Genomic DNA, 24922 nt, shown 5'->3' with positions numbered 1-24922 from the left:
AGTCCATTAATAAATAATTATGACGAGACTCCTAGATTGGGCTCGAAGTTAAAAACCTAAAAATCACTCTAATAAAGAAAAAAAAGCACTTGCGGTAATAAGGCCGTAACTAACAAGAGAGAATTCTCTCCACCGACTTCCCCTTATCGAAATAAAAGTGACAAGACGCGGGTTTGTTTGCACTTTATTACTTCAGAACATTATTATCTGGCGTTCTGGTATAACTGAAAAATCGTTGAAACCCTTTTGCGGATGTTGCAGGCCGTCCAAACTGTTCTGGAGTACATATCTTCGAATGTGTCAGGAAATATGTCTACAAACAAAATGTCCCAAGCTGAGATATATGTCCAAAAATATCTAAGTGATCATAAGCAATGAATTGATCGAGTTTTGAATAAACGTAAAATATTTCAGGGTTTACAAAACCCCCAGAGGTTCAGAACATGTGATATATTCGATCAACTAAGCCCCGAACGACGTATTCCTGCATCGTTGAACATCTTAGCAGGTACATTGAGTCGATAGGATCTCACTCATTACATTTATCCGCAACTATAGGCCTTTTATTTTCTCCAAAACGTCCTTGAGTTTAAAACAGTTCAGAACATGTGATCTACCCGATCAACCAAGTCCTGAACGATGTATCCGTGCATTGTTGAACATCCCACCCAGTCTATTGATCCGATAGGATTTTACTCATTACTTCTAAAAGCCTTTTCTGTTCTTCAAAACGTTCTTGAGTTCAGCATCTAGCCGTCCAACCAAGTTCTGAACGATGTACCCGTGTATCGCTAAACATCCTAGCGGGTCTTTGGAGCCGATAGAATGTTACTCTTTATTTTTACAAACTGCCACAAGTCTGTTCTGTTCTTCAAAACGTGCTGGAGTTCCGAACATGCAATCTATCCGATCAACTAAGTCCTAAACGATATATCCGTGCACCACTAAAAAATCCAGCAGTTCCATCGAGCCATCAGGGGCCCTCCTTAGCCGTGCGGTAAGACGCGCGGCTACAAAGCAAGACCATGCTGAGGGTGGCTGGGTTCGATTCCACCGAAGATATAAAGGACTTTCCGCTCCGCCCAGCTCAAGCTCATCAGAAAGGTCTTGATCCATGAGGGTTAGTTTTGAACCTTCGTCCAAAAAGGCAAATGTTTCAACACATCCATTTTTGCCATGGAGTTTAACTGGAAGATAACGGAACAGCGAAACGCTTGAACTAGAACGATGAATATTGCAGTCGTGTCGCGATGAGCTAGTTGACTGACGCTCATTGGTTGTCGGCTCCATATCCTTCTTGCTTTGATTTTCGTTGTGAAGTAATTCATGATGCTTACGGACACAACCATTTTTTCCGCATACTCTGGCCTTGCATCCTCCGTTATGCTTTACTAGGCATCGACGACACAAATTTAGATCACGGATTACTGCCCATCTTGAGTCTCTAGATAATTCGAGAAACTGTTTACATTTGTCTATAGCCTTGCAATTGAACCTGCACACCGGGCACTCGTTGCTCGAAACTTTTTTGGGAACTTCTTTCTGCAGCTCTGTTTCTGACTCACTTGAATCCACGTGTGCGTAGAGGAATCCAGAACCTTTTCCGACAGGACGTGACTCGTTGCGTGATACCCTTGAAGTTTGACTCCCTGGAATCGTAACCGTGCTCACTGCTTCCGCTAAAGAGTAGATCCAGTTCCCGAAGGTCGCCAGGTTGACACGTGGAAGCGTTTGACGATACCTGGCCCAGTCTAATTTGATAGACGGTGACAGCCTGCAGACAAGTTGATGCAAGAGTGATACATTGTACATGTGCTCCTCCAACTCGCACGCATCTATAATGGCGCAAAAGTTCTGAACTTCCACGACGAAATCCATTATCGTCTCGAGTCTGTCATCTTTCAACGGTGGTAAGGCCGGTATCTTTGCTATCAGTGAATGAACTATGGCTTCAGGTTGCCCGAATCTCATTCGAAGTGCAGCAATAATACCACTTACGTTTGATGGATGCAGCAAACGACTTTTCACGGCGTCATATGCCTTCCCAGTTAGACACTTTTGTAGCCGCACTGCGTTCTCTGCATCGGTAAACCCACACATGGTAGTTGTGTTGGTGTAGGTCGAGTACAAGATGGGCCACTCTTCTGGGTTCCCAGAAAAGCTTGGAAGATCTTTTGGTATGGCTTGACGCGCCGCGAGTTGCTTTTTTGTTAATTGGCAAGGGTCGCCAATGTCTTGTTCGAATTCTCGCTCTTCTCTGGAATATGGTAGTTGACGGTTCGCATCACCTGGAATGCTTGGAACAGGAATAAAAGCCCGTGGGAAATTCTGATGTCTCCGAACTGATGGAGCTTCTTCGTCTATTGGGCGTTGATGGTTGCGACTATCTACGCCGGAATACCTCCGTCCTGCGATGGCATCGGGGGTTGCCCTCAACGAAAAGGTTCTGCCGATCGTCAATTGATCCAGCTGAAGAGGTAGTGAGCGTTCTACTGCGGCTGTCGCATGATGCGTCACCGGATTCTGTGTGGAATGCTGCTCTGGATCAAAAACTTCTACGTTAGAATGCCGCATACCACCTTCTCTTCGATGAGAATTTTCACGTACCCACTCGCGTACTCGGCTCATGCTTGAACTGGCACTGGAACTTTTCTCACTGGCTGCTTCTTCTAGGAGCGCATACTTCTTTGACAGGAACTCTCTCGCCAATTTCTCCTCTTCTTCAAGCTTCTGCAACTGCAGCTTCAGAAGTGTTCCTGAAGATTTGCGGGACGCTGATTTCGACAAAATACTTTTACCTTCCAAGCCGCAATCCTTTTTGCTAGCCGATCGTAATTGATTTTCGTCAGCTGTCTTTGAACTATGTGGTTCCACTTCCTTCTTCGCATCTAAACCGACAGCTGGTGTAGGATTTCGCAGTTTTTCGTCGTTCGGATCCTCAGAAACTCGTTGATTCAGCGCTATCGTGCCACTCTTTACACCACGGGTTGGTTGAAGTTTTTTGCTAGATGTAGACCCCGATCGTTGGGCCCATTCTGCCGAAATGCACTTTGGGCAACTCCAACTGTGGTCCGCCACCTCCTCCGTAACACCAACACAACCAAAATGATGCCACTTGTCGCACTTATCGCACTGCACCATTTCTTCGGAATCCGGACCTTTGCAAGACTTGCATGTCCGACCAGCTAAAGTCCGTTCATCTGTTGTCTCATCAGGAATACCCGTGACCACTACTGACACCATACCACTATCTACCACTTCTGAATTTTTTCCTTTACTGCCCTTACCGGCACTTTGCGCCTTGCGACTTGACATATCCGAATATAAACGACAATTATAAAATGTTGGATCTCGAGCCAACTTCGCTGGTCACGTAAGGGTTAAATTCCGCGATTATAATCACCAAAGGGCTTGTAAGGAAATGCTAAACTCACGAAGATAAATTTGAAACTGATTAATTACCCGACAACAACTCAGTAGCGCGAGACTCGGAGCTAATCACTACCGGGCAACCGGAGGGGCTTCGCGGACAGTAAAGGCGCTCAAAGATTTAAATAAACTAACACTATGGGATCGATTTTCACGGTGTATTTCGGTGGTTGGTGTTCAAGTTCACTGTTCACTGCAGTACGTACCTCTGCAAGCTTTTGCTGGGTTGCTGGTCCAGCAATGGCTGACGGAAACGATGAAGCTTTCTGGAAGATGGCGGTACAGCTGGCCGGCGGTATTCGATGGAACTTGCTGGAAGATGGTGGCACGGCAGGTCGGCGTCCTGACGGTGGGTAACGGGCTGGATTAACGGGTTGTGGAGGTGGTTCTCGACTACAGGCGCTTCCTTCAGACATAATCGGTCGACGACGGCAATGCTGCCCTTTGCCGAACCTCCTTGGTAATTAGAGCCACGACCCAAGAGCTTTGTCCTCCTTTATATTTATGGCCTAGAGCCAGAGGAGCAATGGCGGTCCTGGACGGTTAGACTCGGGATTTACCCAAGTCGGTGCGTGCAATGGCGGTCTCCTGACACGCCAATCAGAAGGCTATCTTTGATAAAAACGCAAAAAGGTCCTATCGAGAGGACAGCCAAGGATCAGTCCCAATCCATCAAGACGGAATGGGTTTAATTACCTGAACGATAGTACACTTCAAGTCACTGAACTATCACTTGGCACAACTTCTCCACAATTTGATATGCTCGACTGATCTACACGCTCGCCTGTTTCAAAGTGGACGAGTATCGCCCGCCAAATATCGTAGAACCCTTCAGCCCGTTACCATAGCGTCTTCACGGTATTGTTCTGTGACACTATTCACGCCATGTTTAGCTGTTCACGGTTACAACCCAGTGGTGTTCTATCCTCTATAGTTTCGTAGTGTACTTATATCTTCGAAAACATGGCGCATTTTTAAAATAATTTGAAATGTTGTACCAACGGTTACAAATTAGTACTTTTGCTAACTTGGTAATTACAAACATCATTTACCTTCAAACTGTACGTATATTACTAGTGTGTACTATCATTTAATAAATTCACTGCTTTCTAGAGTATAACTATTTGGTACTTCCACATGCGACTTGTTTGTTTTAAGATCTTCCTTCTATCCATACTCATCGGTTGAGACCTTCATACATTACCGTTCAACGCAGTTGTGTGAGTCGTGCCCAAAATAGATTGATGTCAGGTGCGCTGACGACGAGGGACTCGCCAACACCCGCCGTTACATGAGTATTTATCTTGTGAGGCAAGTACAGAGGAAACGCTATGCCCAGGGAATCTAGAATATTTCCCACCCGAAAACATCCTAGACTGGGCCGGATCTAACTCACCATCTCCGGATTGGCAATCCTACGCCTATGCTCGCAAGGCTAACTGGCGACCCCTTGGACATCTTATGCTCATGGAAATTAGGATCCTATGCTTTTTGAATAGGACATACTGACGATGAGCACATTGAAAAAGTCATAATTGATCTAGCAGATACTTTGAACTGAACCCGAAAACGTTTTGGAGTACCTTGAACATCTCGAATTCCTGAAAATTGGGTTTACTTTATTCCTATTGGATATATTAAGTAGGCATATGCCAAAGATAAGAACATTGCAAAAACCTTGATTGATTGACCTGAACTCGAGAAAGTTTTAGAGTACCTTGAACATCTCGAATTCAAGAAAATTTAGTTTGCATGGTGCGCACATGCTTATTGAACAAGGTTGGGTACATATCGATGTAAAGGACTTTACAAAAAGCCCTGGTTGTCCGGTAGATACTTTGGGTTAAACTTGAGAACGTTTTGGAGTACCTTGAACACAACGTATTTGAGAAAATTGGATTTACATGCTGCGCATGTGCCTATTGGACTGGATTAGGTATATGCCGATGATGAAGACATTGCATAAGCCTTGGTTGATCTGGTAGATATCGTGAGCTGAAATCGAGAACGGTTTTGGAGAACCTTGAGCATCTCGTATTCCAGAGAACTGATCGCTGTCTCAACGATCAAGATGGCAACACTGTACCATAAAGTGTTTAGATTTATTGAACAATGTGGTGCAGTTAGGATCCAAATATTTCAGATTCATCTGCAAGCTACCAGAAGTAAAATCTTCCCAAGGTTTTGGATATATAGGTGTTCGTCGTATAATTAAACTTGACCTCCTATATTTTTCCTGGTCATCCTGATGAACATTTTTGCTGAAGAAACTGAGGACCTAGCTCTCTTTTGTGATTTTTCACATCTAAACCGCTGGGCATATATGATCCATCCCTCCCGAAAGGGTTAAGGAGGTAAAATATTTTCAAATTGTTATTTTATCAACGGATGCCACCTTATCTTAGGGAACGTCCATAAATTACGTCACGCTTTTATTGGGAGGGAGAGGGTTTTAAAAGTGTGACTACTCATATCAATTTTATGGAAATTTCATACAAAAAGTGGGACAATGAAGGGAGGAGGGATTGAAAATGGTTAATTTTTGCTTAACATAATTTATAGACGTTCCCTTGATGCCCTCCTTACTTGCTAGGAACTTCAACCAGTCGCCATTGATGATCAATATACATTTTCTATGTCTTTCCACTAACCCTTGCCTCCCACATGCATGTTCACGTGGTTTATGGACAGTCTCTTAGCATTTTAAATTGTTAGAACCTGAAAATCGTACATTCTCCCAGCAATTTATAATTTTCACTGAAATTTTAGCTAAAATCCAGAATAATCCACCTAGCGGTGATGGTGCCTTTCTCGTTTCTTTCGAGTGAGTTTCTACGCAATTTGGGTATGAAAAAAATATTTTGGCTATAACTTCTGAGCCCATGGTCCGATCCAGCCAAATTCTCAATAGGAAATAATGGAACACGATTCTGCGTCGAATGCAACTTGTTGCGAGCAAATCGGCTGAGGGTAAGTGCCTAAAAATTTGTGAGAATTTTTCTTGTAAAAAATGTGTTTTGACCATAACTCCGAATCCCCTTTGTGTGTATGTGTGTGCGCAAACTAACCTCACTCATTTTTTAGGCACTTATCCTTAACCGCTCGCAACATTCGTTGCATTCCACGCGGAATCCTGTCCCATTGTTTCGTATTGAAAATTGGCCCAATCGGACTATGGGCTTCGGAGGAATATAATTTTTTTACAATTAAAATTCTCACTCACTTTTTAGGCACTTTCTCTTAGCCGATTTTCCCGCAACAAATTTCATTCTATGCAGAATCAGATAGGACTATGAGTCTCGAAATTACGGTCAAAATACTATTTTTATAATACATGAGAAAGGCTCCATCACCGCTAGGTGGATGATTCTGTTTTTTTTTGCCTTTCTCGTATATTTTGTATGTCTTTCTGTATGGTTCTGTTTCTCATTATATCTTTTTAATTTTTTGCCTTTCTCGTACATCCAACTGTAACGAAAAGGCTATATATTTACTTCCAAGACGATTTTGTGATAGAAGGTCCGGAGACCTATAGTGTTATATACCAATCGACTCAGCTCGACGAATTGAGATGATGTCTGTGTGTGCGTGTGTGTATGTATGGGCGCAAAATAAAACTCACTCATCTTTTAGACACTTATCTTGATCCGATTTGTTTGCAATAAGTTGCATTCGACGGGGAATTCTGTCCCATTGTTTCCTATTGAAAATGGGATCAAAAGTTATGGCCAAAATACGATTTATATACAAAAAAAAACGCTAAAAAATTCTCACTATTGTTTTTAGTGAATCTAATGTACAAGAAAGGCACAAACACCGCTAGGTGAATCAAACAGGGTTTTTTTTTGATAAAAGAGTCTTAGCAAGATTTTGAAAAAGAAGGGGGGGTTGTAAAAATCTTACAACATCTTTTAAGAGAGGAGGGAGGGTCGAAAGTAAAAAAAGCGTGAAAAACGACTCCAGTGTGCATTGGATATGAAGCGTTGATTCTTTCTTGTTCGAATAATCCAAGAAAATTGAAAATCCACCGAGAAACGGCTGAGATATCAACGATCAATGTCTATCATATTTTCGTGACGTTTTTCGATTTTTTGTCTTCGTAAAGTGTACCCCAATATAGAAAAGACAGACGTAGTCCTACGTCAAAAAAAATGCTTACTTAATTAGTGTACGGCCCCTAGTCAATTTTGCTGCAGCCAGAGGAATGGCTATCTGTAGCACCTTTTCAGCATGCAATTAGTACTTTATTGAGCATTATTCAACCGAACGCATTCGGCCGTTTAATCATTAGCAATTGTTTTAATTGGGGATTGCAAGAAAAGTTTTAAAAAAAAGTTAAAAGCTGCCGCTTATACCCATTGCTTACTCATATTGGATGTAGCCGTCCTCGATTCCACCGTCGGATAGGACTTCCTCATCCGATTAATCACTTTGGTGGGATTGGTAAAACAACAACAACAGCAAAAAGGAGAAATGTATTTCAGTTTGCATTTGTGCATGGTTGATCGTTGCTGGAGAACTGGCGACCACTTCACGTGAAAATAATGGAAATCCACTAGTTTGTAATTATTTTAATTGCTCTCCTCTTTGAGATTGAATTAGATTGTTTGCAGATAAATAAAATCCTGTGTTGGTTCGCCATGCTCCAAGTAGACGACTTTTTCATTGTGAGATGTAAAAGGGGAATTTGTTTAACAATTTGTTCCATTAGTGTATCAATGCAATTAGGAACCAATATGCGCTAGAGCCGTTTGGATCTTCCTCAGATTCGCGAATAATACGGAAAATGGATCGATTCGTTTTCCAATCCGATCTAAAAAACGGGTTTGAACTTTTTTTCCTACCTTCATAATCGTGTTTGCCACAAAAAGCGTTGCTTAGTGCACGGGAAAGGAAAAATGCCGACTGCCGTTAAGGTACACTGGGGGAAGTGGAAAAGGAAAAATCGATAGTGCATGTTTGAATTAGTGTAAAACCAGTTTAAATGATCTAAATGTATTCAATCAAAATGGACTATCAAAAACAGTCAATTTTGCACCAACTGTGCGGTAATTCATACCATTTTGGTTGCTTGAAATTTATGGAAAAATATTTGAAAATTAGGAGTTGTTTTTCCACTTAACCCAGTGGGATGGGGTAAGTGGAAAACCCATGTTACCTTGACCTTCAATTGTGATGAGTAGTTATATATAACTAAAATCGAAACGGTAATTGCTCTGAGTATCTTTTGTCGAATAATTTCATTAGTTTAACGGCATAGGTTCCCAAGGAATTCTCGTAATAGCTAGTCGAGGGCTGGTTTGGATACTCGAGCATTAAATGTACGTAAAATCTGTAGGTTCTCCTCAAAGATGAACTTTTTATAGGAAAAATGGGGCTCACAGGGTTATAAACTAATCAACTTAGTTTAACGAATTGAGGTGATGTCTGTGTGTGCGTGTTTGTATGTATGTGTGTGCGAAAAACACGTACAAAATAATCTCCTATTTTTAAGCACTTGTTCTTAGCCAATTTGGTCGCAAAAAAAATTGCATTCAACAGCAAAACTTGCTATAAATGTAAATGAACGTGAATTGTGAAATATATTCACCTACCGGTGCTATTTTTTCTTTCTCATACATTTTTTTCATATGTAAAACATGTGAAATGCATTAATACCGGTAGGTGGATTAATCAGGCTTTTTCTTATCTACATTAGTCCAATCACCACTGAAATCGCAATGATAACAAAGAAGGAACATATTAAGATTCACAGCCACCAAAATAAACCCTGGAGGCATGGGAAAAAATGCGTGATCAGAACATTTTCCACTTCCCCCGCAGTGTTTGATACCAGGGGTAAGTGTAAAATCATTTAATTATTTGCTTTCATGGTACAAACCACTACAAATTGAATGGGATTAGTATAATTGTATAGTCACCTGTGATATAAATTCACTTGAAAAAATGACAATTGGTGCAAATAAGCTTTGATTTTATGAATGGAAAAATCAATTTCTCGCGAAACCTAAAATGAGCATCAAAGTATATTCTTACACAATGTTATGATGTGGTAAAAACTGTCAAGTATGTACAATTCCAATTTTTTTAGTTGATTTTTACACTTACCCCCTTTTTCCACTTCCCCCAGTGTACCTTATATATATTGAAACAACATATGAGTGTTTGCCTAAATTTCAGATGGGCTTTCTGGCATTTTTGTTCTCCTTGACTTTAAAATTTAGCTCACCTAACACTTTCCTCGATTGCTTTCATTATGTCTGTAACTGTAACAAACTTTGATTAGTTTCCTCGTATCGATCGAAGTAGATTCAAACAAAACTTGCTCACAACGAGCTGGTCTTATGTGGGTCCTAAAAGATTAAAACAATTTCCATTCAAGCTTCTACAAGTTTCATCCAGGGTTGGTTTCCATCATTTAAGCATTTGGCAATAACTCATTTCAGAGGCTGATTTTCGACATGTGATGCATGATGTACTTATAACGTGATGTTATTCCTGTAATTAACATTAAATTTGAATCAGTTAATATTATGTATTTAATATAATCAGCGCTTATCTAGTAGAATTTAAACAATGATCTGATCAACAGAGTAGTGGTAGAAATACACTGCTACAGGTTTACAATACAATCCATTTAACAATTAAACTTTTGTAACGACAACGAGGGCAAATGAGTCAAGTTTCCACTAAATTGTTGGAACCACCCCTGGATCAAACAATGTAATCTACCAGGAGAGCACAATTGAGCTGTACATATCCATATTCAAAACCGAACGAACGGGCGTAGAGCAGAATCCTTCCTAATGGTCAAACAGCAAATCATTTTCTTGTCGATTGATTGTTACATGACAGCACTTTGCAACAACATTGCTCCCTGCCGGTACAAACTGACCCTTTCTGGTGCTTACATCTCACCTGAAGCCATTGTGATGTATATTTGTGAGACGTTAAATATTTCAGCTCTGAGGCAGCGGTAGCCTTGGCGGAGCTTTGCCAGGCGCGGAGGAGAGAAATTAATCAAACAGAGCAAACAATTTTGTATCAATTTGAAGAAAATGTGCTTCGTGAAATTGCCATCGTCGCCGAGGTGGAGAAAACCATCGACGTGAGAACGAAGTTTGTTTGAATGGCACGTAAATTTTCGGAAACGATTTTTTCCTAGCACTTGTCTTTTTACAGGATGGGGCTTCGTAAGTAGAGTGTAATGTTTGGAATTGAGAATGGCATAAAAACTTACTGGACGTTTGAAAATCGTATAGTGAATTTTTTTTCTTCTGATTGCAAATGCGGATACTCAAACTAGATCGTGTAAAAATAACAAAATTCTTCTAAATTAATCATTGAAAATAATACTGCGGATCGAAACCGATACCCCACGCAAGTCAAGATGTTTAAGCAGAAAAAAGACCAAAAATGTCATGTCAAATGTGGAACTAAAATATTAATAAATACGTAAACAGTTGATGACATTCAAAACATATTATGGAACATCCTGTACGCAAAAGGAAAAAAAATCCACTGCTACTGGTTTGTCCAACGTGCGGGAAAACGAAGTAGAAAAACTCACCTAAATGGTAGAATAAAATGGAACACCAGTCTGAATTGAGCGTGCACACATCCAACAATAAATTTCATTGTGCCCGTTTCGTCTTAGTTCAATCCAATTCCGCCCCACACTCCTGGCTTTACTATGCAGGAGTATGTACTGCCGCTGCTCGGTTGCTCAATTCAGCGTTGGTCGTCCTCGGTGTCCTTTGGCACCCCTCGAAACCACCTGACGGGCTGGCTGTATGGGCTGCCACAGAGATGGGCACCCACCCTAGACAAGAGATTTATTGCCGTTGATCGAGGTGTAAAAATTGTTTTTATTGTTCTGCTCGCTTCATTTTTATTTTTTCCACTTTGTTTTGCTTTCACTTTTGGACTTTGGACGCAACCGGGGTGGTCGTCATCTCGTAGTCCAGCTATCTATAGCAGTTTGGTACAACAGCCCTCCAGACTGTTGGTTTAGAGTACCTACATATAGGATGTGGTGTGGAGTAGCGCTCTAGCAATATAAAGCTGCTTTAGTGGATATTTCACACCCATTGTGCGGGTGCTTGATTACAAATTTGTTCATAACGGTATGGATTGGTTGAATTTTCCATGAAAAAATCACACAAACGATCTGATATTTCCGATACTTTTTCAATATCAGTTACATTGTATAATGGTAGCTTTTTTACCAATAGATCGAATTATAAAAGAACACACGTGGAAGGTGGCATGGTTCGGCATGCTGAAGTTTTTTTTTCGTCCGCTTGTATTTTTGTCTTTCTCGTATACTAAGTATACGGTGAAGGCTATATGATCGCTCCAAAAACAAACTTTTCATAGAAGGCCTGGAGACCCATAGTGTTATATACCAATCGACTCCGTTCGACGAATTGAGGTGATGTCTGTGTGTGCGTGTGCACAAAACGACTTAGAAAATGTCACTCATTTTTCAGGCACTTATCCTCAACCGATTTGCTCGCAACAAATTGCATTCGACGCAGAATCCTTTCCCATTGTTTCGTATTGAAAATTGACCAGGTTGGATCATGGGAACGGAAGTTATGGCTAAAATGCAAACTTTTACGAAAAAATCGCGTAAAGAATGTCACTCATTTTTTTAGGCATTTATCTTCAGCTGATTTGCTCGCATCAAGTTGCATTCGACGCATAATCCTGTCCCAATGTGTCCTATTGAACATTGGCCAGATCAAAATATGGGATCGGAAGTTATGGTCGAAACATCATTTTTGCCTACAAAGTATACGAATAGGCTATATGTTCGCTCCAAAACCAAACTTTTACAGAAGGCCTGGAGACCCATAGTGTTATATACCAATCGACTCAGCTCGATGATGATGTCTCTGTGTGTGCGCGCACCAAAAGTGCGAAAAGTTTAGCTCACTTTATTGGTACTTATATCCTCAACCGATTAACTTGCAACAAGTTCCATTCGACGCGGAATCCTGTCGTATTGTTTACTACTGAAAATTTGAAAGATCGGACTATGGGCACAGAAAAAATGGCCAAAATACTTTGTGTTATAAAAAAGCGCGTAAAAAAGTCTAGCTCACTTTTAATGCACTTACCCTCAATCGATTTACTCACAATAAATTACAATAGACGCGGAATCCTGTTCTATAATTTTCTATTGAAAATTGGCCAGCATGGACCTTATAAATTATGGCCAAAATACTTTTTCCCTTTCTTGTGCAACAAAGTTGTACCGAAAGACTATAATTTCTCTCCGAAAACGAACTATAGGATGCTTCCACACTGATACACTTCCCTCCGTCTTCATACGGGAGTTTGGCAGAAGGACGGTCATGAGATTTATATCAATATTTATAACAAATATTGCCCTCCGCTCGCTTGATGGGAATGACATTCTCGTTTTCTTTTTGTGTAGTCGGAGCTTCAGTTTAACAAACATCCAAAAGTGATATTCTTAAAATAGGATTGGAAAAGGAAAAAAAAATGTCGAAATTCTTTTGGGGTTTGCGACAAAATTCACATGAATTATCTACAGAATTCTGAAACTTTTCAGAACTTCCACGGGAAATAGTTTTTAATTTCTGAGAGCATCTATACAAAAAAATCTAGATTTATTTTTTTTTTCGATTTCCTCCAAGAGCTCTTCTAAATTTTCTCAATAAATATTCCTGAGTGTCCACAAGAATTTCTCCTAAATTTCCACTAGATTCTTATTTCTAATTTTCTACGGAATTTCCTCTGGGTTTCCACGAGAGTTTCTGTGAAGAATGTTCATTGTGAACAAGTTGGCTTCCTTAACATCAACTTGAAAACAAACAATAATTGTTGAGGTTAGATCCGATTTTTGACTGTTGTCTCACTATGTGAAATGAACACATCGAAAATCGTTAGCCGTCAGTTACACTAAAATGAGTAACATGGCCGTTACTCATTATATACAGGTAATCTTCGATATAACGTACCCCCGATATAACGTTATAGCGTACATTTTTCCCCGTTATAACGTACACTTTGAAAAATAATTTTAATTTTGGTAGTTATTACAAAATAATTTACTAAATCGTTATGATCATTCATGTAGGGATGGCATTATTGTATGGAGTCTAATTGTATCAGCTAGAGGCATTAATTACTGTTTTCCCCACTTTGCACTATCCTCAGAATTCTCCCGAAGTATTGGATGATATTGAGTTAATGAGGTTTTAGGCATGTCTAGTTGATATTAGTCAAAGTCAGAATTGATGACGGCTTGTTTTCAGGTCTAAGTCAGCTAATGTCGAGTGAAGTGAAAAGAATCTCCTAATTAATTCTTTAAAAAAATCTGTTTGAATTTTCGAAACGAATTTGTAAAGTAATTTCTGTAAGAATATTTTAAAGAACGTACCGTGGATAATCAAAATTCGGAAACACTCAAACTTCGGACGCTTCAATTCGTATGGGAAATTTTCTGAAATATTTCATCGAAATGTTTCGTCAAGCTGGATCGGAAAGACTAATAGGTGCTAATAGTTTTCGCTTAGTTAGTATATAGTTACATTTTAATAAGACATGTTAAAACAATGCGACGAAATGATTAAAAGACAGTCTGAACTGTGCTGTTATTTTTTTTTTTTCAATTATTCTTCTTATTACTGTGTAATCAGGTGTCCGAAGTTTGAATCTTTGTGTCCGAAATATGAATCCAACCCCGCCGGTGTCCGAGGTTTGAATCAGACAGAAGCCGGATATTTTCATAAATTGTAAACATTCTTCGCAATATCAGGCAACTGTACGTAGTTAAATACGTAGTTAAAAGTAAATACGTAGTTTAAAGATGAATACTGAACTTACTTATTGCAATGGTAATTTAAACGGTGTGATTTGAAATGTGAGTTAACAGGGTTATTGTATATCAGAAAGTGCTTAAGCGTCCGAAGTTTGAGTTTGCACGGTACAATGATATTTTTGAAGGAAATCTTAAAAGAATCTCCGAAGGAGTTTCCTAAATATATTTTCAAGCAATTTCAAGGTATTTAGGAAGGAACACGAAATAGAATTTGCAAAGAAATTCCTAGATTTTTACGGGAATTCCCTCGGAAATTCCTTTAGAAACTCCGGCAATTCCCGGAGGGATTTCTTCAAAACATCATCCCGAAATGAATCCAGTAATTCCTTCGAAAATTCTTCCAGGAATTCTTTCGGAATTTCCCTTACACATTAGGTCAATACGTTCACATCGTATTCTTTCTTTAATTTCTTTCATGAAAATCCTAAGACCTCCGGACCCCCCTCGGAATCTCCTTGAGCAGCACTTTTAGAAATCATTCCAGGAATTTCTCAAAAAATTCTAGAATAAAATTGATAATTGTTTCCGAGAAATTCTTGAAAGTGTAGTCTAATGCGTTAATTGTTTGTGAATGGCAGGTAAAACTCGTCTCGTAGGTTTTCTCAGTCAGTACTTTAGCAACTGCCGTAGAGCAGGGCGTGATTAGCCTCCATCACCCTGTAAGACCGCATCCAACCACTCACCATAGTCCTCCAACCCAACACCAGAAGTACCTTCGTTAAGTAGCCATTAAGGGGTGGCGTAATTGGGTCGATACTATGAGACGAGGTCACTGACTTGAAAAAGGAGGTCATGAGCCTGGGATGCGGTCGGATGTTACAAAGTTACCAAAGTTGGAAGTTGAAGAGTAGAGATAAAGTACTTGGGACAAGAGAAGTCACGGTCATTACGTTGAAAACCCCAGCAAGAACCGCCGTAATTCTCTGGTTCCGTAGTCGGCCCAATCCGGCATTGTTTCCGCTGATATTGTTTTGTTCTTCACCGATATTTTCACTTTCTTACACTTCCTTGCCGCGAAGGTTGTGATCAACTTATTTAGTTCTTCTTGTGTAGCCATTGTAATCTACACCTCATTTATAGTGACGAGAGATTTCACTTTTTTCATAGCCTTATTATTGTAGTAATTGTTCAACACTGTCACTAGTCTTAGAATCAGGTTTATTGATACAATTACTAGTATCATGTATAGTATGGATTTGTGGTTGTCCAACACTTCTGAATGTTCTATTTGATTGTTAATTATTTTCACTTGTTGGTCACCATTGTGGTCGACGTGTGACTTTGATTCTTCGCTTCCCATTTAAAAAAAAAATCACTAACGTTTCAAGAAGTCACTTTGATCATCATAGACTTTTTTTTTTTCAATTCATTTAACACTAAGTCACTTTGATCATCATAGACTCTTTTTTCTTCAATTCATTTAGCACTAAGTCACTTTGATCATCATAGACTCTTTTTTCTTCAATTCATTTAGCACTAAGTCACTCAAACCAAACGAAACACCGGCGTCACTGAAGATTGCAGAACGTGTCACTTGGTCGCCATATTCTATGCTTCGTCATAGAATTCCAACGAGATGAAAACGCGGCAGACTAACTGTCACAGGCTCGATTGCCTGACAGCATTTTACTAGCTCAGTTCTTGACTACTAGTGGTGTCTACTTGCGTAGATCACTAGATTTGGAATTTCGGTATGCAGTATTAAAGACGAAAGTCTAGAAGTGCATCGAACACCAGTCAGAGCAGAACTCTGACCATTCTTTATTGATCGTACGTTTATATAGATTTCACTTAACAATAGATTGATTATATTAAACCGAAAAGCCTAGGACTGTATTTACAAATATCGAACGAAATATAAATCTGCTTATTCGGCACTTATTCTATGGCCTACTTCTTACGCTCCGCTCGTGCTGGTTCTACTATACGTTTAACGATAAGAAGCGTGTCACTGCTCAACGCATGTCGAGTTGCTTGCGCCGCCGCATCACGTGCTTACAAACATACCGTACATGCTGTTGTTGCTTTTCCACGACCTACCGCAATCGTTCTACTGTCGTTGGGTTGCTCTTTAATTAATTATGTGTATGGTTTTGGATGTAAGGAAAATGCGTATAGCACATTCCTTCAAAAATTCCATTGGAGATTCGTTCTGAATTCCTTTACAAATTCCTTTGGGAAATTATTAAGGTTTTGAAAATTCGCTTAGGAATTTCTTCGGAGCAAACTAGATTTTTTTAGGAATTCATTTAAGAGTTCCTTCAAGAATTTCACCGGAAATCCCTATGGAGATTCTTTCGAAAATACCTAAGAAAATTTCTTCAGAAATTCCTGTTAGCGTCGAACTTAATTCATAAATTTAAAAAAAAACGTTAATAAAAATAAAAAAAATCAGGATTTTCTAAAAAGTTCTCCAGAAATTCGTTTAGAACTTCCTCCAGCAAATATTTCAGATCTTTCTGCAGGAAATTACTTTGGATATTCCTCAGTTTTTTCAGCAACTCTTTCAGAAATTTCTTCGGAAATTCCACTGGAATTTTCTTCAGAATTTCTTTAAACATTTCTCAGGAAATTTTTTTAGAATACTTTTCGGTAATACCATCGGAAAATGCTTGGGAGAATTCTCTTGACTTTTTAGGCATTCTTTTGGGAAATAGTTTGGAATTTCTTGGCATATCCCTTTGAGAAATCTTTGACTTTTTCGTTGAAAATTCCATCAAAAATTCCTTCAAACATTTTGTTGAAAATTCCTTCAAGGAAGTAATAAAATTTCTGGAAGAATACATCCAACAAAATTTCGGATAGAATTCAGGTATTTCGTATGGTTTAATTGAAGAAAAGAATTCCTGAAGGAATCTATGAAAAAAATATCAAAGGAATTTCCGATGAAAAAATCATAAAATTCTCCAGACTTTTATTCAGGAACTTCTCTAGAAATTCCATCGGAAATTTCGAATATAATTGATAAAAAAACTTACCCTGATATCAGCTTTTTTTTTTCAGAATAATGTTGGCGTATATAATAAAATATTTATGAACATATTCAATTTGGCGAGTCACGTGCCCCATCGTGCCCTAGTTTAAATCCACTAAAGATCGCGGATACTCAATAAATAAAACAAACGGTGCAACGAAAAGCAAGCCTTGTGTTTCCAGTGCCTCTTAGCCTCTTATTTCCTGTACTTTATATAGAAATAAAATGATGAATACAATTCTTCGGGTCATTTTTCTTAGCAACGAACAAGTTTGTAGGAATTGTTCACAAGAAAAGCTGTTTCACACTGCTAGCTGAGCATTATATAAAAAAATAAAATTCGCCCATAAAGTACATGATAGTACAACATTTATGTAATGTAAAATAAGGATGATTACTCATGCTTCGATATAACGTACAATTCGATATAACGTACATACTTGAAATCGATATGTACGTTATATCGAAGTTTACCTGTATATTGTTCCAGGAGAGCGTCCCCCCTCTCTACTCCTATGCCATACTTTTTGTATGAAACATCTGGAAATTTGGTACGAATGGTCACACGTCGTTCAACCCCCTCCCCTCTCTAAGCATTTAGTAATTTGTGGATGCTCCCTAATTTTATCTGCGTCTAGCAAGTAGCCATGCCTGTTCAAAAGGCATCCTTTAGCGCGGGAAAGAGTCATTTGGTCAAAACCCATTCGGCCGAAAACCATTTGGCCGTATTCCACTATCCCAAAAAACCGTTAGGCCGAAACCCATCCGGCCGAAAGTCTTTTGGCCAAAAGTCATTTGGCCGAAAAGGTCATTTGGCCGAAAAGGTCATTTGGCCATAAAGGTCATTTGGCTGAAAGGGTCGTTTGGCCGAAAGGGTTGTTTAGCCGAAAAAGACATTTGGCCGAATAAAACATTTAGTCCAATAAGACATTTGGCCGAATAGAACATTTGACCGAATAGGACGTTTGACCAAATAGGTGATTTGAAAGGTTAGAAATTAGTAGTGAGAAGAAAAACGTCTCAATTCTCATTCCTTATTTATTACTTCTCACTGTAAAATGTGAGAAGCGTGAAGAGAGAATAAAGAAAGAAAAGTGAGACGTCTCACTGCGTCATTTCTCACTGCTCACTGTAAAAAGTAAGAAGCGCGAAGTGAGTAGTGAGACGTAAGAAATGAGAAGTGAGAAGTGAGACGACTCACTTCTCACTCCTAAATTCTCACTTCTCACTGTGAAAAGTGAGTAGTGCGAAATGGGTAGTGAGACGTCTCACTACATACTCACGCTTCTCACTTGTTACAGTGAGATATGAGAAATGAGAATTGACACATCTCTCTTCTCACTCCTAATTTCTCACTTATCAAATGACCGCAAAATGGTGGGTTGACATCAAGGGAAAGCAGAGCATGGAGTTGGTTTCGTAGTGATGGGCAAGCAGATGAAGCGAGTGATGCGGTGGAAACCCATTAGCGAACGAATCTGTGTGTTGAGGATACGGGGCAAATTCTTCAATTACAGCCTAATCAACGTTTACGCACCGACAAACGATAAATCCGACGACGTGAAGGACACGTTTTATGAATGTCTTGATAAAGCCTATGGAGAGTGCCCAAAGCATGACGTGAAAATTGTTATCGGAGACGCTAACGCTCAGGTCGGTAGAGAGGACTTTTCCGTTCCATAATCGGTAGGGAGAGCCTTCACTCCGCTACCAATGACAACGGCCTACGGCTAGTAAATTTCGCTGCTACCAGAGGGATGGCCATCAGTAGCACCTACTTTGCACAAAAGAATATCCGAAAGCACACCTGGAGACACCCAAATGGTGAAACTTTCAACCAGATAGACCATGTTCTGGTGGATTGGCGCCATTTCTCGGATGTTATCGATGTGCGGACATTCAGAGGTCCGCACATTGACTTTGATCACTACCTCGTTGTCAGTAAAATTCGATCACGGTTGTCAACTGTATCGAACGAAAGATCACAGCGAACGATGTTAGAAACGGTTGTATTTTGTTGATTGGTGTTCGCGATTTTCATGACTCTTCGGCTGATTCAAATGGATAAGATACAATTCGGATTTTCGGCTGGAATACAACATTACGCAGTCGGAAGCAGCTGTGTTTGACTTTGTATCTGGTACACGAAAATGATGCTTGCCACATCCATTAATGTGCCCGCTACTTGGTAAGTATGCCCAAATTTCTGGATTTAGAAAATCAGAAGACACGGCCGCAAAGTAAACGTTGGACAACGGAAGGATCTCGTTGCGATGTTTTTGCCGTAACATAGTGACTGTGTTTTATACAATGAGGAAACTTCTTCTCGGATCAGTTTTCTTTTATATAGAAAGTTGGTCTTGGTTCGTTTTATTTTCAATAATACGTCTTCCTAATCACAAACAGCAGCAAAACCAAATGAGAATCTTGAGAGAAAGTTTCACCTGTCTGCTACTGATGCCATCCCTGCGAACCAAGTGTCCCACAGACGCGCGCTCGTAATTCTGCTACCAAGGGAAGGGCCGTTTTACCGAATAAGCCGAAAGTTGTTTGGCTGAATATACCATTTGGCCGAACAGACCATTTGGCCGAAAGTGTCATTTGGCCGAAAGGGCCATTTGGCTGAAAAGGTCATTTGGCCGAAAGGGTCATATAGACGAAAGGGTCATTTGGTCGGAAGGATCATTTGGCCGAAAAGGTCATTTAGAGGTTATTCGACCGAAAAGGTCATTTGAAAAGCGAGAAATAGGGTGTGAAAAGTGAAAAGTGAGTAGTGCAGAGTGAAAGGTGAGACGAAGTGAGGAGTGATTAATTAGAAGTGAGAAGTGAGACGTCTCCATTCTCACTCCTCATTTTGCACTTCTCACTGTAAAAATTGAGAAGCGCGAAGTGGGTATTGAGACAGCTGATTACCCATTTCGCACTATTTACTTTTCACAGTGAGAAGTAAGAAATGAGAAGTGAGAAGTGAGACGTCTCATTTCTCACTTCTCGCTGTAAAAAGTGCCAAATGTCGTATTCGGCCGAATGTCCTATTTGACCAAATGTCTCAATCGGTCAAATGTCCTATGGGAAGATTTATTTATTACGTAACGCTAAAATTGAGCATTTTCAACCCCCCTCGCCCCTATGTCACACTTTTCATATGGAACATCTGAAAATTTGGTATGGATCGTCACACTTCGCTCAAGGACCCTTACCCCCCCTCTTTCTTTCATTCACGCTTTTTTTTGCGTGCAGCATCTCTCTTTGTCACGCGCACTTTATTCTTCTACGAACAGCAACTTTCTGCGGATTAATTTTCACTTTGAACCAGATTCATCCAGGGTTTGTCCTTCCCTTGTATAAAATACTCTCAATAGTCCGACGCGCATTTGTGATTTTGCCGCCGAAGTCAATTTTCTGCTCTCGCCAAGCAATGATGATTTGAACTTTGATGAAATCACTTCAACCTCTCAACCTCTTCTACTATAAAATTGAGGTTCTCAAATGAACCAATTTAGTTTCAATAATGCGCCTTCCCAATCAACTGCAACAAAATTAAATCAAGAACCACGAATTTCACTGGGGAGCCACTGACGCCGACAATAGCCACTCAATAGTTTGCCACTGAACTGCTATAGATGCAGAAACCACCGCCATCGATGCTGGAACCGCTACCGACGCCATCGTTCTGTCCGCTCTTTGTGACTACTCACCGTGGATCCTCGAACAGAAATACCCACAGAAAATGAAACGATGGGTCAAAAAGCCCGTAACTTACATAATTCTGATGTCCGCGTTAGGAAAGCATGAACGAGATTGATTGGTTCTGATATTTTTACTGGGTAGGATAAGAATTGAATTTTTCAATAGTTTATCGCAAACAATAAAAATTTTCAATAAAACTGATAAATTGCTAGAGAGTCTCCGGTATATAAATCTCCGAAATCCTTCGAAAGATGAAGGCTATATTAAAGTTTAACATCTTACATGATTTCCTGACGGTCCCCAATTTTGGATTCTGATTTGACATCCAGTGTAATAACTGACTTCACCCTAGCAACACACATGTTCCTAATTGGTTTCTGCAACTGATATGTGACCAGATTCAGTCACAATCAAGTTGCTGTAACCATTTTTAGCTGACTTGTGCTGCTCGGGCACAGTTATAAGACAAACACTTTGCCTTGGGACGTGACCATTAATTAGATATCAAGAGACGACGCACTCCGTTGATGGTTAGAATCAATCTGATTTTATTTTCCATATGCTAATGCTACGTCCCTACTCATACATGGTATGCGGGGTGGATACGTGACCTTTTCTGCAATGGTCAGCATAAATACGGTCGTCGCCCGAGTGGCATGATCGCGGTTATGCTGATCATAATGTTTATGTTATTGGATTGTAATGTGCGCTCTTTCAGAAGGCTCGTATCCACCACACCAGTACGGTACTGTCAGTGCCTTCAAATAAGACGTTGTCCAAAAACATGGGTTGTAGCCCCCCGAATCAGTTCATTATCGCAGCGGTTCTCAACCTTTTTCTAGAGAGGTACCCCTCCGCACTTTTGCATTAATTGAGGTACCCCTACTTTTTGCTGCAAATAAAAAACGGGTAATTTATAAGAAAAATGGAACTGAAAATTAACGGGATGGGATATATGATTCGCCGTAAAGTTGACTGAAATTTTCATTATTCAGAGCTCTCAAAAAAAAAGGCTTCCGAGTCTCTTAAAAGGAGGCTTTCGAGCCACTTAAATAGAGGCTTCTGAACATCTTGAAAGGACGCCTCTGAGCCTCTTGGATGTTTCTGGGTCTTTTGAAAAGAGGCTTCCGGGCCTCTTGAAAGGAGGCTTCCGGGCCTCTTGAAAGGAGGCTTCCGGGCCTCTTGAAAGGAGGCTTCCGGGCCTCTTGAAAGGAGGCTTCCGGGCCTCTTGAAAGGAGGCTTCCGGGCCTCTTGAAAGGAGGCTTCCGGGCCTCTTGAAAGGAGGCTTCGGGCCTCTTGAAAGGAGGCTTCCAGGGCCTCTTGAAAGGAGGCTTCCGGGCCTCTTGAAAGGAGGCTTCAGGCCTCTTGAAAGGAGGCTTCTGGCCTCTTGAAAGGAGGCTTCCGGGCCTCTTGAAAGGAGGCTTCCGGGCCTCTTGAAAGGAGGCTTCCGGGCCTCTTGAAAGGAGGCTTCCGGGCCTCTTGAAAGGAGGCTTCCGGGCCTATTGAAAGGAGGCTTCCGGGCCTCTTGAAAGGAGGCTTCCGGGCCTCTTGAAAGGAGGCTTCCAGGCCTCTTGAAAGGAGGCTTGCAGGCCTCTTGAAAGGAGGCTTCCAGGCCTCTTGAAAGGAGGCTTCCGGGCCTCTTGAAAGGAAGCTTCCGGGCCTCTTGAAAGGAGGCTTTCTGGCCTCTTGAAGGAGGCTTCCGGGCCTCTTGAAAGGAGAATTCCAGGCCTCTTGAAAAGAGGCTTCAGGCCTCTTGAAAGGAGGCTTCCTGGCCTCTTGGAAGAAGGCTTCGGCGCCTATTGAAAGGTCGCTTCCTGGCCTCTTGAAAGGAGGCTTCCGGGCCTCTTGAAAGGAGGCTTCCGGGCCTCTTGAAAGGAGGCTTCCGGGCCTCTTGAAAGGAGGCTTCCGGGCCTCTTGAAAGGAGGCTTCCGGGCCTCTTGAAAGGAGGCTTCCGGGCTGCTTGAAAGGAGGCTTCCGGGCCTCTTGAAAGGAGGCTTCCGGGCCTCTTGAAAGGAGGCTTCCGGGCCTCTTGAAAGGAGGCTTCCGGGCCTCTTGAAAGGAGGCTTCCGGGCCTCTTGAAAGGATCTTCCGGGTCTCTTGAAAGGAGGCTTCTGGGCCTCTTGAAAGAAGGCTTCCGGGCCTCTTGAAAAGATGCTTCCAGGCCTCTTGAAAGGAGGCTTCTGGGCCTCTTGAAAGGAGGCTTCTGGGCCTCTTGAAAGGAGGCTTCCGGGCCTCTTGAAAGGAGGCTTCCGGGCCTCTTGAAAGGAGGCTTCCGGGCCTCTTGAAAGGAGGCTTCCGGGCCTCTTGAAAGGAGGCTTCCGGGCCTCTTGAAAGGAGGCCTTCGGGCCTCTTGAAAGGAGGCTTCCGGGCCTCTTGAAAGGAGGCTTCCGGGCCTCTTGAAAGGAGGCTTCCGGGCCTCTTGAAAGGAGGCTTCCGGGCCTCTTGAAAGGAGGCTTCCGGGCCTCTTGAAAGGAGGCTTCCGGGCCTCTTGAAAGGAGGCTTCCGGGCCTCTTGAAAGGAGGCTTCCGGGCCTCTTGAAAGGAGGCTTCCGGGCCTCTTGAAAGGAGGCTTCCGGGCCTCTTGAAAGGAGGCTTCCGGGCCTCTTGAAAGGAGGCTTCCGGGCCTCTTGAAAGGAGGCTTCCGGGTGAAACGGAGTGGAAATGTCCCGAGCGGAATATTACGACGCTTCTACCACCTTCTTCTGGTCTTTCGGTTTTTATCCCACCGCTGTCACCATATGAAACGGAGTGGAAATGTCCCGAGCGGAATATTAAGACGCTTCTACCACGATATATGAAGTGTTCGGGGCCGAAGGCGCGGCACTGGTCTTTCGGTTTTTCTAGTTCAAACACTCAGTTACGATTGGAATAAGAACTTTTATTTATGTAACACTATTTAGTTCTTACAATAATACTTTTCTTCTACTATGTAACACTTGTTTCTTATAATTACACTTTTCCCTAGAAATTAAACTCAGGTATTATCCATTTCAACGGATTGCGCACGATTTTCCGTGTGAAGTTTTCACAAGTTTCTAACACTTTTTTCGATATTTATCAGGAGACTCTAACACCGATTTTCAATTTTACCGCGACGGACTATTTAACTGTTCATTTTATCTTTTCAAGAAGTTAATTAATTTAAACTTAGATCTCGATTCGTGCACTAGTCACGAGTGTCGAGGTGTCTAAGGGACAACCCTGATTCAATTGGGTGTTCGGTAGGCCGGCTAGGGAAACCTAGAAAGCGCCGAATTCCAATAAAGGTGCTGCTGAATATTTGGGACTGACCCTGACTCAATTGGAGTATTCGGTAGGCCGGCTAGGGAAACCTAGAAAGCGCCGAATTCCAATAAAGGTGTTACTGAATATTTGGGACTGACCCCGAGCTTGGAAAAGCACACGGTATATATAGTCAATCCGAGTTCTGAATTTCATAATGATTTCATGAATTGCATCAGACTGGACTTTGGACCCCACGAAAGATCCGAGAATCCTTAAATAACGTAATCATTTTCTTCATCCCACATTTATCTGTTCAGACTATGTGGTTTTAATTTCAACTTCGTAAATATCCTCAATTTTTTTTAGCATCCATTGATTACTCAACTTTTCATTCTTTATGTATTCTCCTAAAGTTCTTTTCCACGAAATGCTTAATCAACTTATTTGAAAAATCCATAAATTCCGAAACATCTTCCTTTTTATTTCAAATTTTTTCAACAGTTATTTAATTTCTTGTCATAGATTACCCAATTCAGCCTTAATATTGGACTTCCATACTTTACGAAACTTTGCCCCTTTTTGGATGTTCCTTTGAAATTCTCTTGGAAAAATTCTGTTCTCTTTTCACTCTCTAAAACTCTCTTATTTCGAGCACACATTCAAGTGGCTACTTCAATTTACTAATGTATTAATTCATATAATTTTTGTATAAAATGAGTATCTCTAAGTCCTGCCCCTTTCTTTACACTT

The sequence above is a fragment of the Armigeres subalbatus genome, chromosome 3 (genome assembly GCF_024139115.2).
Source record: "Armigeres subalbatus isolate Guangzhou_Male chromosome 3, GZ_Asu_2, whole genome shotgun sequence".
NCBI classification, from domain to species: Eukaryota; Metazoa; Arthropoda; class Insecta; order Diptera; family Culicidae; genus Armigeres; species Armigeres subalbatus.
The sequence above is the reverse complement of the archived record's forward strand: the minus strand, read 5'-3'. Positions refer to the sequence as shown.